At 46.4% G+C, this 12,768-nt stretch overlaps 1 protein-coding gene across 5 annotated transcripts in view; it reads right to left on the bottom strand.

Moving 5' to 3' along the window:
• GJC1 (gap junction protein gamma 1) overlaps positions 1–11,832 on the bottom strand; it is a 33,410-nt gene extending 21,578 nt beyond the window's left edge. For 2 of the 5 annotated variants that reach the window (XR_001710788.4, XM_009431987.5), the window contains exon 1: positions 11,174–11,314. The gene's annotated coding sequence lies outside the window, so the exon portion shown is untranslated. Of the gene's footprint in view, positions 1–10,623; positions 10,779–11,173; positions 11,315–11,742 lie in introns of those variants that run through there. The other 3 variants (XM_001147361.6, XM_003952992.5, XM_009431986.4) reach the window with 3 other exon arrangements.
• Between the last annotated feature and the right edge of the window lie 936 nt (positions 11,833–12,768).

Here is a 12,768-nt window from a genome sequence, read left to right as displayed (position 1 = left end):
GGTGGCTTACTCCTGTAATACCAGCACTTTGGGAGGCTGAGATGGGCAGAACACTTCAGCTCAGGAGTTCAAGACCAGCCTAGACAACATGGCGAGACCCCGTCTCTATTTAAAAAAAGAAAACAAAAAACAAAACCTCTCAAATTTTTCAAATCAAGCACTAAAAAACCCCCCCATTAACTTGTGTCCTGTTAAATTATTTTTATTATTTTACTGTGGTAGAATAGACATAAAATGTACTATCTTAAGTGTACAGTTCAAGTATTAAACACATTCATAGCATTATCAACCATCACCACTACCTCCAGAATTTTTTTCATCTTGTAAAACTGAAACTCTAGACCCAGAAACAGTAACTCCCCAATTCCCCTTCTCCCAGCCCCTGGCAATCACCATTCTACTTTCTCTATGGTTGTGACTACCTAATTATCTCATATAAATGGAATTATATATTTGTCTTTTTGTGTCTGGCTTATTTCACTCAGCATAATGTGTTCAAGGTTTATCCATGTTATACCATGTGTCAGAATTTCCTTTGGCCGGGCGCGGTGGCTCACGCCTGTAATCCCAGCACTTTGGGAGGCCGAGGCGGGCAGATCATGAGGTCAGGAGATCGAGACCATCCTGGCTAACACTGTGAAACCCCCCTCTCTACTAAAAATACAAAAAATTAGTCGGGTGTGGTGGCAGGCGCCTGTAGTCCCAGCTACTCAGGAGGCTGAGGCAGGAGAACAGCGTGAACCCAGGAGGCAGAGCTTGCAGTGAGCCGAGATCACGCCACTGCACTCCAGCCTGGGCGACAGAGCGAGACTCCGTCTCAAAAATAAATAAATAAATAAATAAATAAAAAGAATTTCCTTCATTTTTAAGGCTGAATAATATATTCCATAGTATGTACATACCATGTTTTGTTTATCCATTCATCTGTTGACAGACACCTGGGTTGTCTACAACTTTGGCCACTGTGAATAATGCTGTTATGAACGTGGGTGTACAAATCATTCAATTCTTTTTTTTTTTTTTTTTTGAGGCAGAATCTTGCCTCATCACCCAGGCTGTAGTGCAGTGGCATGATCTCGGCTCAGTGCAACCTCTGCCTCCTAGGTTCAAGTGATTCTCCTGCCTCAGCCTCCCAAGTAGCCAGGATTACAGGCGTGTGCCACCACACCTGGCTAATCATTCAGTTCTTTTGTTTTAATATCCAGAAGTGGAATTGCTCCATCATATGGTAATTTTTAATTGGTTGAGGAACATTATCTTGTTTTCCACAGTGGCTAATTTTTTTACATTTTTAGTAGAAACAGGGTTTCACCTTGTTGGCCAGGCTGGTCTCAAACTCCTGACCTCAGGTTATCCGTCTGCCTCAGCCTCCCAAAGTGCTGGGATTACAGGCGTGAGCCACAGCTCCTGGGCGAAAAGTGATTCTTAACCTTGAATTTTGTGAAACTAAGCAAGCAATGGACTAGAAGGCAAGAGATTCTAATCCCAGAATGTAATCCATGCACTTCAGGAATAAGTTCTTTCCATATCCTAATTTCTGAAATAAATGAAGAATATCAAGTTAGATGATTTCTAAAATCTCTTCCATTTAACATTTGATGAAAACTATCTCAGAGTAAAATTCACCAAACTGACAAATTATGTGGAACTCAAAAGTCTAGGGATAGGAGAAAAGTAAAGTAACAGCAGTAAAATTAAACAATATAACAAGATGTCAAAATTTTAAAAAGGCACTTCCCAAACGATCATTTCAGAAAATTTGCGGTTGGACTAAATTAAAAAATTTCAATATTGACTCACTGTAATTCCAAAGTAGGTATTAACAATCTAGGCATCCCAGCTCATGAGCTGAGCAATCCACTAAGAATCGTGCTAGTGACTCATACCCCTGAACGCGACTGCTTTATGTGCAGAGACCAGGAATCAATTAAAGGGTTTACAATGAAGTGTTGTTTAACTGGAACGTTTTAAGTGGAAGTTAATTCCACATGAGTGATAATAGATGTTTAATAACTAGCTCGTGACAATTTCTAAGCAAAAGCATTACAGCAGCTAAGTAGCACATAGTAATCTATGTGCTACAAACATGAAAACAACTTGTTTTCAAAAGAGCTCTTGGCTATGAATATTTGAAAAACCTAAAATATAATTTGTGGTGAATCAAATTATAAAACCTCATGGAGAGTGAGTAGTTTGAGATCTTGGCTGTATCAACCAATGAGGAAACAAAAGGCACCATTGTGGGTTGAAGTGCCAATTTTCGCTGGCAAAAAGCCATTCTATTTGAATGTAAGAACCTTCAGGAACCAGCTGGAGAAGTATGAGGAACCTGGGATAGGGATAATATATTCATTCACAACATATCCTAAGTGGAACTGTCTTCATGCAAACAGGACAATATTGGAACATTTGTCCAAAACAGCCTAAGATTAGGTCAAACCAACTGTTCTGAACAATGCTCAGTCTAGAAAAACGAACATGTCTAAGACAAAAATAAATGTATGATTTTCCAATATGACTACGTTTATGATACAAAATTTCTTTAAAAAAACCCAACCCATACCATCGGCTGGGTGCGGTGGCTCATGCCTGTAATCCCAGCACTTTGGGAGGCTGAGGCAGGCGGATCACCTGAGGTCAGGAGTTCGAGACCAGCCTGACCAATATTGGCGAAATCCTGTCTCTACCAAAAATACAAAATTAGCAGGCGTGGTGGCACACGCCTGTAATCCCAGCTACTCGGGAGGCTGATGCAGGAGAATCACTTGAACTTGGGAGGTGGAGGCTGCAGTGAGCCAAGATCGCGCCATTGCACTCCAGCCTGGGCAACAAGAGGGAAACTCCGTCTCAAAAAAAAAAAAAAAAACCAACACCCATACCATCATACACCAATGGTGTCATCATCTGGTACAACTTTTCTGGAAGGCATCTTGGCAATAGTTATCAAGAACTTTAAAGTGCTTATATCCTTTGATCAATAATTCCACATTTAGTAATTTACCCTAAACAAATACAGGGCATTTATTATAAGAAACACATATAATTAGGTTGGGGGCAGTGGCTAACACCCGTAATCCTAGCACTTTGGGAGGCCGAGGCAGGTGGATCACAAGGTCAGGAGATCAAGACCATCCTGGCTAACACTGTGAAATCCTGTCTCTGCTAAAAATACAAAAAATTAGCCGGGCATGGTGGCGGGCGCCTGTAGTCCCAGCTACTTGGGAGGCTGAGGCAGGAGAATGGTGTGAACCTGGGAGGCGGAGCTTGCAGTGAGCCAAGATCGTGCCACTGCACTCCAGCCTGGGAGACAGATCGAGACTCCGTCTCAAAAAAAAAAAAAAAAAAAAAGAAACATATATAATTTATGGTATAACCTCCATAATGGAATATTGTACAACCATTATGGGGGGAATAAGGAGGGAGTAACTGCTAACGGGTATCAGGTTTCTTTTTGACGGAATAAAAACATTCTAAAATATTCTAAAATTAGGGTGTGTTGGCTCACGCCTATAATCCCAGCACTTTGGGAGGCCGAGGCGGGTGGATCACCTGAGATCAGGAGTTCGAGACCAACCTGGCCAACATGGTGAAACCCTATCTCTACTAAAAATATAAAAAATTAGCTGGGCGTGGTGGCAGGCGCCTGTAATCTCAGCTACTCGGGAGGCTGAGGCAGGAGAATCGCCTGAAACCGGGAGGCAGAGGTTGCAGTGAACCAAGATCATGCCATTGCACTCCAGCCTGAGCAACAAGAGCGAAACTCCATCTCAAAAAAAAAAAAAAAAAGAGTCCAGCCTCAGTAAATTGTGTGATAGAGCCACTTAATAAAATAGAGTACACTGAAGAAAGTCTAGGTGTGGGGCCAAGATGAAGAGCTCACTTTGGACAACGCAATTCAAATTACCTCCTCTGGGTATCTCTGTGGAGATGTTGAACAGGCAGCCAGGATAAAAAAAGAGGTCTGGCTACAGATAAAAATGTGGCAGTATTCAAAATATATATGGTAACCGAAGCCACAGAATGGATAATTTCAGGAAGGAAAATTTTGAATCCAAATAAACATCTACTCTGGATGGGCAATTAGGAATTCCAAGTCCAAGAATGACTCAAGGGGAATTCCTAAAATAGAGTCCAGCTCTAATTTGAACGTTCCCAAAAGGAATGTTATAACTCATTAGTTAAGTAATAATAAATTAAGCCAAAATTAATAAATACTACAAACATGTGAATGAAAATAATCTCTATAACTATTGGGAGTTGAATATAGTTTAGAGATTAGAGGATAAGAATAGGGGTGTGTGAAGTTTATCCAATTTATATAGAGGAAAAACATCAAAACTTACTCTGAAACCCTATGCATTTCTTTCCTTTTTTTTTTTTTTTAAAGACGGAGTCTTGCTCTGTCACCAGGCTTCAGTGCAGTGGTGTGATCTCAGCTCACTGCAAACTCCGCCTCCCGGGTTCAAGTGATTCTCCTGTCTCAGTCTCGCAAGTAGCTGGGACTACAGGTGTGTGCCACCAGGCCCAGCTAATTTTTGTATTTTTAGTAGAGACGGGGTTTCACCATGTTGGCCAGGATGGTCTTGATCTCTTGACCTCATGATCCCCCCGCCTCAGCCTCCCAAAGTGCTGAGATTACAGGCGTGAGCCACCGTACCTGGCCTCTTTCCTCCTTTTTTTTTTAATTTCTTATTTTTGTAGAGACAGGGTCTCATCATATTGCCCAGGTTGGTCTTGAACTCCTGGACTCAAGCAATCCTCCTGCCATGACCTCCAGAAGAGCTGTGATTACTGGTGTGAGGCACCATGCCTGGCCTTTCTTTCCTTTTCTTTTTTTTTTTTTGAGATGGAGTCTTGCTCTGTCGCTTAGCCTGGAGTGCAGTAGCACAATCTTGGCTCACTGCAACCTCTGCCTCCCAGGTTCAAGCGATTCTCCTGCCGCAGCCTCCTAAGTAGCTGGGACTACTGGCGTGTGCCACCACACCTGGCTAATTTTTTGTATTTTTAGTAGAGACGGGGTTTCACGGTGTTAGCCAGGATGGTCTCGATCTCCTGATCTCATGACCTGCCCACCTCGGCCTCCCAAAGTGATGGGATTACAAGGCATGAGTCACTGTGCCTGGCCCTCTTTTCGATTTTTGAGATGGAGTCTTGCTCTGTTGCCAGGCTGGAGTGCAGTGGCACAATCTCAGCTCACTGCAACCTCCACCTCCCGGGTTCAAGCGATTCCCCTGCCTCAGCCTCCAGAGTAGTTGGGATTACAGGCGCGCGCCACCATGCCCGGCTAATTTTTTGTATTTTAGTAGAGATAGGGTTTCACCATGTTGGCCAGGATGGTCTCGAACTCCTGACCTTGTGACCTGCCTGCCTCGGCCTACCAAAGTGCTGGGATTACAGGTGTGAGCCACCGCACCCGGCTTCTTTTCTTTTTTCAAATAGAGACTGTCCCACTCTGTTGACCAGGGTGGAGTGCATGGTGTGATCACAACTCACTGTAGCCTTCAACTTCTGGGCTCAAAAAATCCTCCTGCCTCATCCTCCTGAGTAGCTGAAACCACAGGTGTATGCCACCACATCCAGCTAATTTTCAAATTACTTTTTGCAGAGACAGGGCCCTCACTATGTTGCCCAGGGCGGTCTCAAACTCCTGGGCTCAAGGTATCCTCTAGCCTCAGCCTCCGAAAGTGCTGGGATTACATGTGTGCCACTGCACTCCAGACTGGGTGACACAGTGAGGCTCTGTCTCAAAAATAAAATAAATAAAATAAAATCAGTCAAATTAGCCAGGCGTGGCAGCATGCGCCTGTAGTCCCAATTACTTGGGAGGCTGAGGCAGGAGAATTGCTTGAACCTGGGAGGCAGAGGTTGCAGCGAGCCGAGATCGCACCACTGCAACTCCAGCCTGGATGACAGAACGAGACTGTCTTTAAAAAAAAAAAAAAAATTAGTCAAGTGCAATAGTGAGAAGGGGGGGAAAGAAAGAGTCCAACTATTTTTTTTTTAATCAAGTGCTTATATGTTTTGGGGAAGAAAAAAAAAAAAAAAAAAACGTTGGGATCCAGGTGCCTTGGCCTGTAATCCCCATATTTGAGAGGCCAAGAGGACTGCTTGAGCCCAGGAGTTCAAGACCAGCCTGGGCAACAAAACAAGACCCTGTCTCTTCCAAAAAAATTTTTAAAATTAACTGGGCGTGGTGGCGGTGTGGGCCTGTGGTCCCAGCTACTAGGGATGCTGTGGTGGAAGGATCGCTTGAGAGCACCACTACACTTTAGCCTGGGCTACAGAACAAGACTCTGTCTCAATTACAAAAAAAAAAAAAAAAAGGCTGGGCGCAGTGGCTCACGCCTGTAATCCCAGCACTTTGGGAGACCGAGGCAGGTGGATCACCTGAGGTCAGGAGACCAGCCTGACCAACATGGAGAAACCCCGTCTCTACTAATACAAAATTAGCTGGGCATGGTGGTGCATGCCTGTAATCCCAGCTACTTGGGAGGCTGAGGCAAGAGAATCTTGCCCAGGGGGCAGAGGTTGCGGTGAGCCGAGATTGCGCGACTGCACTCCAGCCTGGGCAACAAGAGCAAAACTCCGTCTCAAAAAAATAAAAAGGGCCAGACACAGTGGTTCGCGCCTGTAATCCCAGCACTTTGAGAGGCTGAGGCAACCTGAGGTCAGGACTTCGAGACCAGCCTAGCCAACATGGTGAAACCCTTTCTCTACTAAAAATACAAAAATTAGCTGGGCGTGGTGGTGGACACCTATAATCCCAGCTTCTCGCGAGGCTGAGGCAAGAGAATTCCTTGAACCCGGGAGACGGAGATTGCAGTGAGCCAAGATCGTGCCACTGCACTCCACCCTGGGTGAAAGAGTGAGACTCAGTCTCAAAAGAAAAAAAAAAAAAAAAGTTGAATGACTTAATGGGCACCAGAATGCTTTTGTCCAAATTGTGCTTGTATTACAAGCATTATAGCCTCAAAGAACAAAGCTTCAACTGAGAGCTGGAGAAGAATTCATTTACCAGAATACTTCATTTCTTTCTTTTTATTTTGAGACAGAGTCTCGCTCTGTCGCCCAGGCTGGAGAGCAGTGATGCGATCTCGGCTAACTGCAACCTCCACCTCCCAGGTTCAAGCCATTCGCCTGCCTCAGCCTCCCGAGTAGCTGGGATTACAGATGACTGCCACCACGCCCAGGTAATTTTTTGTATTTTTAGTAGAAATGGGATTTCACCATGTTGGCTAGGCTGGTCTTGAACTCCTGACCTCAGGTGATCCACCCGCCTTGGCCTCCCAAAGTGCTGGGATTATAAGCATCAGCCACCACTCCTGGCCCCACTTCATTTCTTTAGAAGTAAAATGCTGGCCGGGCACGGTGGCTCACGACTGTAACCCCAACATTTTGGGAGGCCGAGGTGGCCGGATCATGAGATCAGGAGATCGAGACCATCCTGGTTAACACGGTGAAACACTGTCTCTACTAAAAATACAAAAAATTAGCCGGGCATGGTGGTGGACGCCTGTAGTCCCAGCTACACAGGAGGCTGAGGCAGGAGAATGGCATGAACCCGGGAGGTGGAGCTTGTGGTGAGCAGAGATCACGCCACTGCACTCCAGCCTGGGCAATGGAGCGAGACTCCGTCTAAAAAAAAAAAAAGAAGTAAAATGCTATCTGCAAAGAGATCATCATATCCTTGTTTTAGGAAAACTCTTTGGGCAATATATTCCACAGGTCTGAAAGATAAACCTTTATTGCCAAGGAGTGCTCTCAGCCAACTACAGTACTTGTAAAATTCAAGAATGTATAACTGTATGCCAGCCAGTACTGACTAACAGGTCATTCACTCTTTAGAGTTGCAGTAAATAGCAATGCTCAAATGCCCAGCTAGTTTTTTGTATTTAAAATTTTTTGTATTAAATCTTAAAAAATATTTTTAAAAATACATTTTACTAGGTTCTTATTTCAACACAAACTGAACTCATCAGCTGTAGCAGTATGTTGAAAAACAACTGTTGCCATTCAGCTGATATTAACAGCTCAGAACTGTTTTCTATGTCTAAATTTCAGGTTAACGATATCAGCCAAAATCTATCTTCTCATACCTATTCTCAAAGGAATGGTCTTACAAAACTAATAATCTGGTCGAGTGCAGTGGCTCACACCTGTAATTCCAGCACTCTGGAAGGCAGAGGCAGGCGGATCACCTATGTCAACAGTTGGAGACCAGCCTGACCAACATGGTGAAACCCCGTCTCTACTAAAAAATACAAAATTAGCTGGCATGGTGGGGCGTTCCTGTAATCCCAGCTACTTGGGAGGCTGAGGCATGAGAATCACTTGAAATCGGGAGGCGGAGGTTGCAGTGAGACAAGATAGCACCGTTGCAGTGAGACAAGATAGCACCATTGCACTCTAGCCTGGGCAATAAGAGCTAAACTCCGTCTCAAAAACAAACAAACAAACAAAAAAAATTCCTGCTTTTTCTTTGCCTAAATTTTTATCAAATATTTTGAACAGGAGCCACATGTATTTCTACACTACAAGAAAAGCATAAGTTCAGAAATAAGTAATCATACCCCCTAGTCAAACTTAACTATAGGAAGGAAGGACAGGACAGGACAGGAAAGGAGGGGAAAAAAGAAATTAGCTGGGTATACTCAGGAGGCTGAGGCAGGAGGATGGCTTGAGCCCAGGAATTTGAGGCTGCAGTGTACTATGACAGCCTGGGCATCATAGCAATGTCTTTGAAAAAAAAAAGGATGGCCGGGCGCGGTGGCTCACGCCTGTAATCCCAGCACTCTGGGAGGCCGAGGCGGGAGGATCACAAGGTCAGGAGATCGGGACCATCATGGCTAACATGGTGAAACCCCATCTCTGCTAAAACTACAAAAAAAAATTAGCCGGGCGTGGTGGCGGGTACCTGTAGTCCCAGCCACTGCACTCTAGCCTGGGCGACAGAGCAAGACTCCATCTCAAAAAAAAAGGAAAAGGAAAAAGAAAAAAGAACACACCTCACCAATTTTGAAATGTGAACAAACAGCAAATAAAGCAATAGTTTTTTGGAACTCATCACTTTGCATTGAATTAGGCATGGAACAAACACTAAGCATTTGTTAAGAGAACGATGCTCTGGATTTAAATTATATATCCTGTATTCTAAAATCCTCATTACTCAATTGATAGGCAAGCCTGGACCTGGGGGGAAGTGGACTAATCAGAAACACAACCCTGCATTCCTTCCCTTTGGCTGACTTATACAAATATAAGAATAAAATTTAACTGACAAAGGATAACAGCATTTATAAGTAAGATTGTTATGCTGGAGATATGTTAACTCTGGATTAAAGGCTAAAACTCAATTTTACCTTCATGAATTGATTACAGAGAAAATTACCAGGTCCTTTGCTCCTTTTTAAGAGAACTGTGGTAGAACTTTTTAAGAGAACTGTTTCTGGTAGAAAACAATTCTTAAGTCACACAACCTCAAAAGTTAAAAGTGCTGGCTTTTGAAGAGGTTGTTTGAAATGCTTTGGAAAAATGCACAACAGTTTAAGTAGTAAATAATATTAAGCCATTACAAATCAGGACAAATATTAACAGACCTTCCATACAACTTCTATGTATCTCTTCAATATGCCCTTTGCCTACAGCACTCTGGGCACAAAAATCTGGGGAAAACTAAGATCTGTTTATTGGAGCTTTTCACCTTCTACCCAGAAAAATTAGTTCGTGTTTAATTCTGCCATTACACAGTACTTAAGACATTCAAAGCAACTCCAGTGATACAACTCTATGCTAAGTTTTTTTAAAATCAGTAAACTTAACCCACAACTCACAATATTTTAATCAGGAGCTCTGGAAGTAAGGGTATTTTTCTGTTTTTTTCCATACCCTCTGAGGTTGAAATTTTTTTTGCTCTTTTACTCTGAATAATACCTAAACCCTCTCTAGGGAGAGAAATATTTTATTCCTAAATGACATTATTAACGCATTTTTCTACAGATATTAAAGTACTGGAGATATGCTGTTTCCTGCTTATCAGGAAATTAAAATCCCTTTCATTTATGTAGTTTGATTTTTTATAGCGCTTTCACATATATTCACTTGAACGTGTACACGACACAAACATATAACAAATTTAGACTTATCAGGCATACAAGATGACCCTCAGCCTGAACTTATTCAAACTTAACTTACTCGATTTCACATCGTCTTGATGCTAACAAAATTAAGCATGAGCATAATGAAATCGGTATCACTGCCAGTTCTCAATGAACAAAAAGAAAACCAAATTCGCCCATTTCGCAAAGGAAAAGTACTCCCAATCAGACAATCGCAAAAGAAAGAACAAAATCTAAACCATACATTGACGTACATCTTTTCAACTCAGAGCTCCAAACGCAGCCGCCAACCACACAACTGCCCACAATCACAGCGGTAGCGCCTACTCTTAATTTTGAAGCTAGAGACTTAAGGAAACACACACACACACACACACACACACACAAACAGTTCTCAAGTTTGACAAAGTGGGGGAAAAGTCATTTTAAGTAAAGACAACGAGTTAATCAGGAGGCGATGAGCCCAGTCCTTCCGCCCCGCTTTCCCGCTTCCAGCCCTCGAACGAACCCTCCTCTAACCCCCGGGAGGCAGGAGTTCCAGCGGGGAGATGCGGAAAGCCTCAGACGAGCCCGCACGCCGCCAAAGACGCAGGGACCGAGGTCGGGGAGACAAAGAGCAGCCCGCGAAGAGCCCGGGCGGCGAGGGGCGGCCCGGCTCCGCCCTGCGCCCCTAACCGCCCGGGTAGTTGTGGGCACCGCCGGGGCGCCGCCGAGTGCGCGCCGCTTCTGCCCGGGCTCCCCGACCGTCCCCCGACACCTCCGCGGCCCAGGACACCCCCGAGCCGTTTCCCTCCCGATTTGGGAGCCGTGCGCCTGGGGACAAAGAGGGAGGGTGCGCCGGGGACAGTGGCAGGACGCGGGCCGGCGACGCCCCTCCGGACTCGGCGGGAACCCCTCGGCGGCGCCCCCCTCCTTCTCCCGCTCCGGCCGCGCTCCTCCCCGGACCTCCGAAGGTTCTCCTCGGCCCCTCCCCGGGCTCCCCAAGAGTTCTCCCGCCTCCCCCTGGGACCCCGCCCCTGGCCCGCTTCTCCTCAGCCGGCCCTGCGGCCGCCCCTCACCCGGCGGCGGGTTCCCCCGGAGCCGCCTCCTCCGCCGGGCCTCGGCCCGTCCCGCCGGTCGCGGCCTCATGTGCCCAGCGTCGCCATCGCCTTCACCCTCGCCTCTCCTCCACCTCCTCCGCCGCTGCCGCCTTCGCCTCAGTCTCCAGCCGAGGCAGAAGCCGCTCCCGCCGCTGCCGCCGCCGCCTCCCGCTCCCGCCGCCGCGACCCGCGGGAAGGCGCCTGCGCACTGCGCGCTGCGGTGGGGGCGGGGGCGTCCCGCCGCGGCCCGGGAGCGGGGGGCGCGCAGCACGTGGCGCTCGAGTGGGAGGGGGAGCCCCAGAACGCGCGGGAAGCGACGCGAGCGCCAACTTTCCGCGGTCGAGTTCTCGCCGCGCTCTCGAATAGTCCGGGACGCGGCGGAGGCGCGGCGCGCGTGGGAGTCACCCGCGTGGAGTCTGGACCCCGGGTGGGCGCAGACTTCGCTCCGGACAGTTCGTTCCTCCAAGCTGATTTTCGGGCGAGAGTCCCCCGCCAGCCGCGCCTCAGTTTGAGCGGGCCGCTAACGGCGCCGTGGGTTCTCGCCTTACCTGGGTATCCTGGGTTGGTTTAGCGGGCCCAGAGTTGTCTTCTGCGCGCTCCGCCGAGGCCTTGGTCCATTGTAGCACGGGATGCTAATGTCTCCTCCTAGGTTCTGCTCTACAATTCCTCGAGGATCTAGCGGGCCCTGCGCGCATCTAGCTAGAGTCGGGGCTCTTAGCAGTGCTCTAGATACTTTTCAGGTCCTGAACTTCTCGGATTAGCAAGACCCTAATAGGCTATTTCCTCTTAACTCTTTGCATCCCAGCAGGATCCCATTCAGAGGACTTGGGAAAAATTTTCATGCATAGGAATCCCCAGTTTTAAAATGCCCAGTAGGAAACCGAAAATTCTCCAAATGCTTTAAGTAGAGTGAGACTTTGGGTAATAAAGGAAGGCTCAGTAAAGAGATGGGCGACCTCTGGAATGATCTCATCTGAGCATCAGAATGCCGATGGATAGGCTTTTATTATTTTGCCCTTTTGACCAGAGGGGAAATTAAGCGCTAACAAGTGAGGTTACTTGCTGCAAGTCAAACTCCCCCACCCAAAGCCAAGCCCTAAGGGGTAGCCCCAGAGTGGAAATCTTGAAGGCTAGGCATCTAATGCACTGACCAGTTTTGTGTGGCCAGTATGTTTTCCAAAAATATAAATTAGTTACCAAAATATTAAAATCCAGATTTCTGGCCTCCCTAAAAAGTCAAAACCTGCTTACTTTGAGCTTCTCTTTTCACATGGCAGCTCCTCTTGAGTCACCTTGTCCAGGTAGGCAATGTCCCCACTCAGCTGCTTAAATCATTTCATGACCTGCTTGCCCTCGGAGCATTTAAGTACTTCTCCCTGTGATTGCTGTAGTCTGTCCCCACGCCTTATCACATTGCCTCTCTACAGATGTATTTAAAATGACAAGTGTGGGATGGGCGCGGTGGCTCACGCCTGTAATTCCAGCACTTTGGGAGGCCTAGGCAGGCGGATTGCTTGAGCCCTGGGGTTCCAGACCAGCCTGGACAATATGGCAAAACCCCCATCTCTACAAAA

The sequence above is a fragment of the Pan troglodytes genome, chromosome 19, assembly GCF_028858775.2.
Source record: "Pan troglodytes isolate AG18354 chromosome 19, NHGRI_mPanTro3-v2.0_pri, whole genome shotgun sequence".
Classification (NCBI taxonomy): domain Eukaryota; kingdom Metazoa; phylum Chordata; class Mammalia; order Primates; family Hominidae; genus Pan; species Pan troglodytes.
This window is presented reverse-complemented; position numbering and strand designations above follow the sequence as displayed.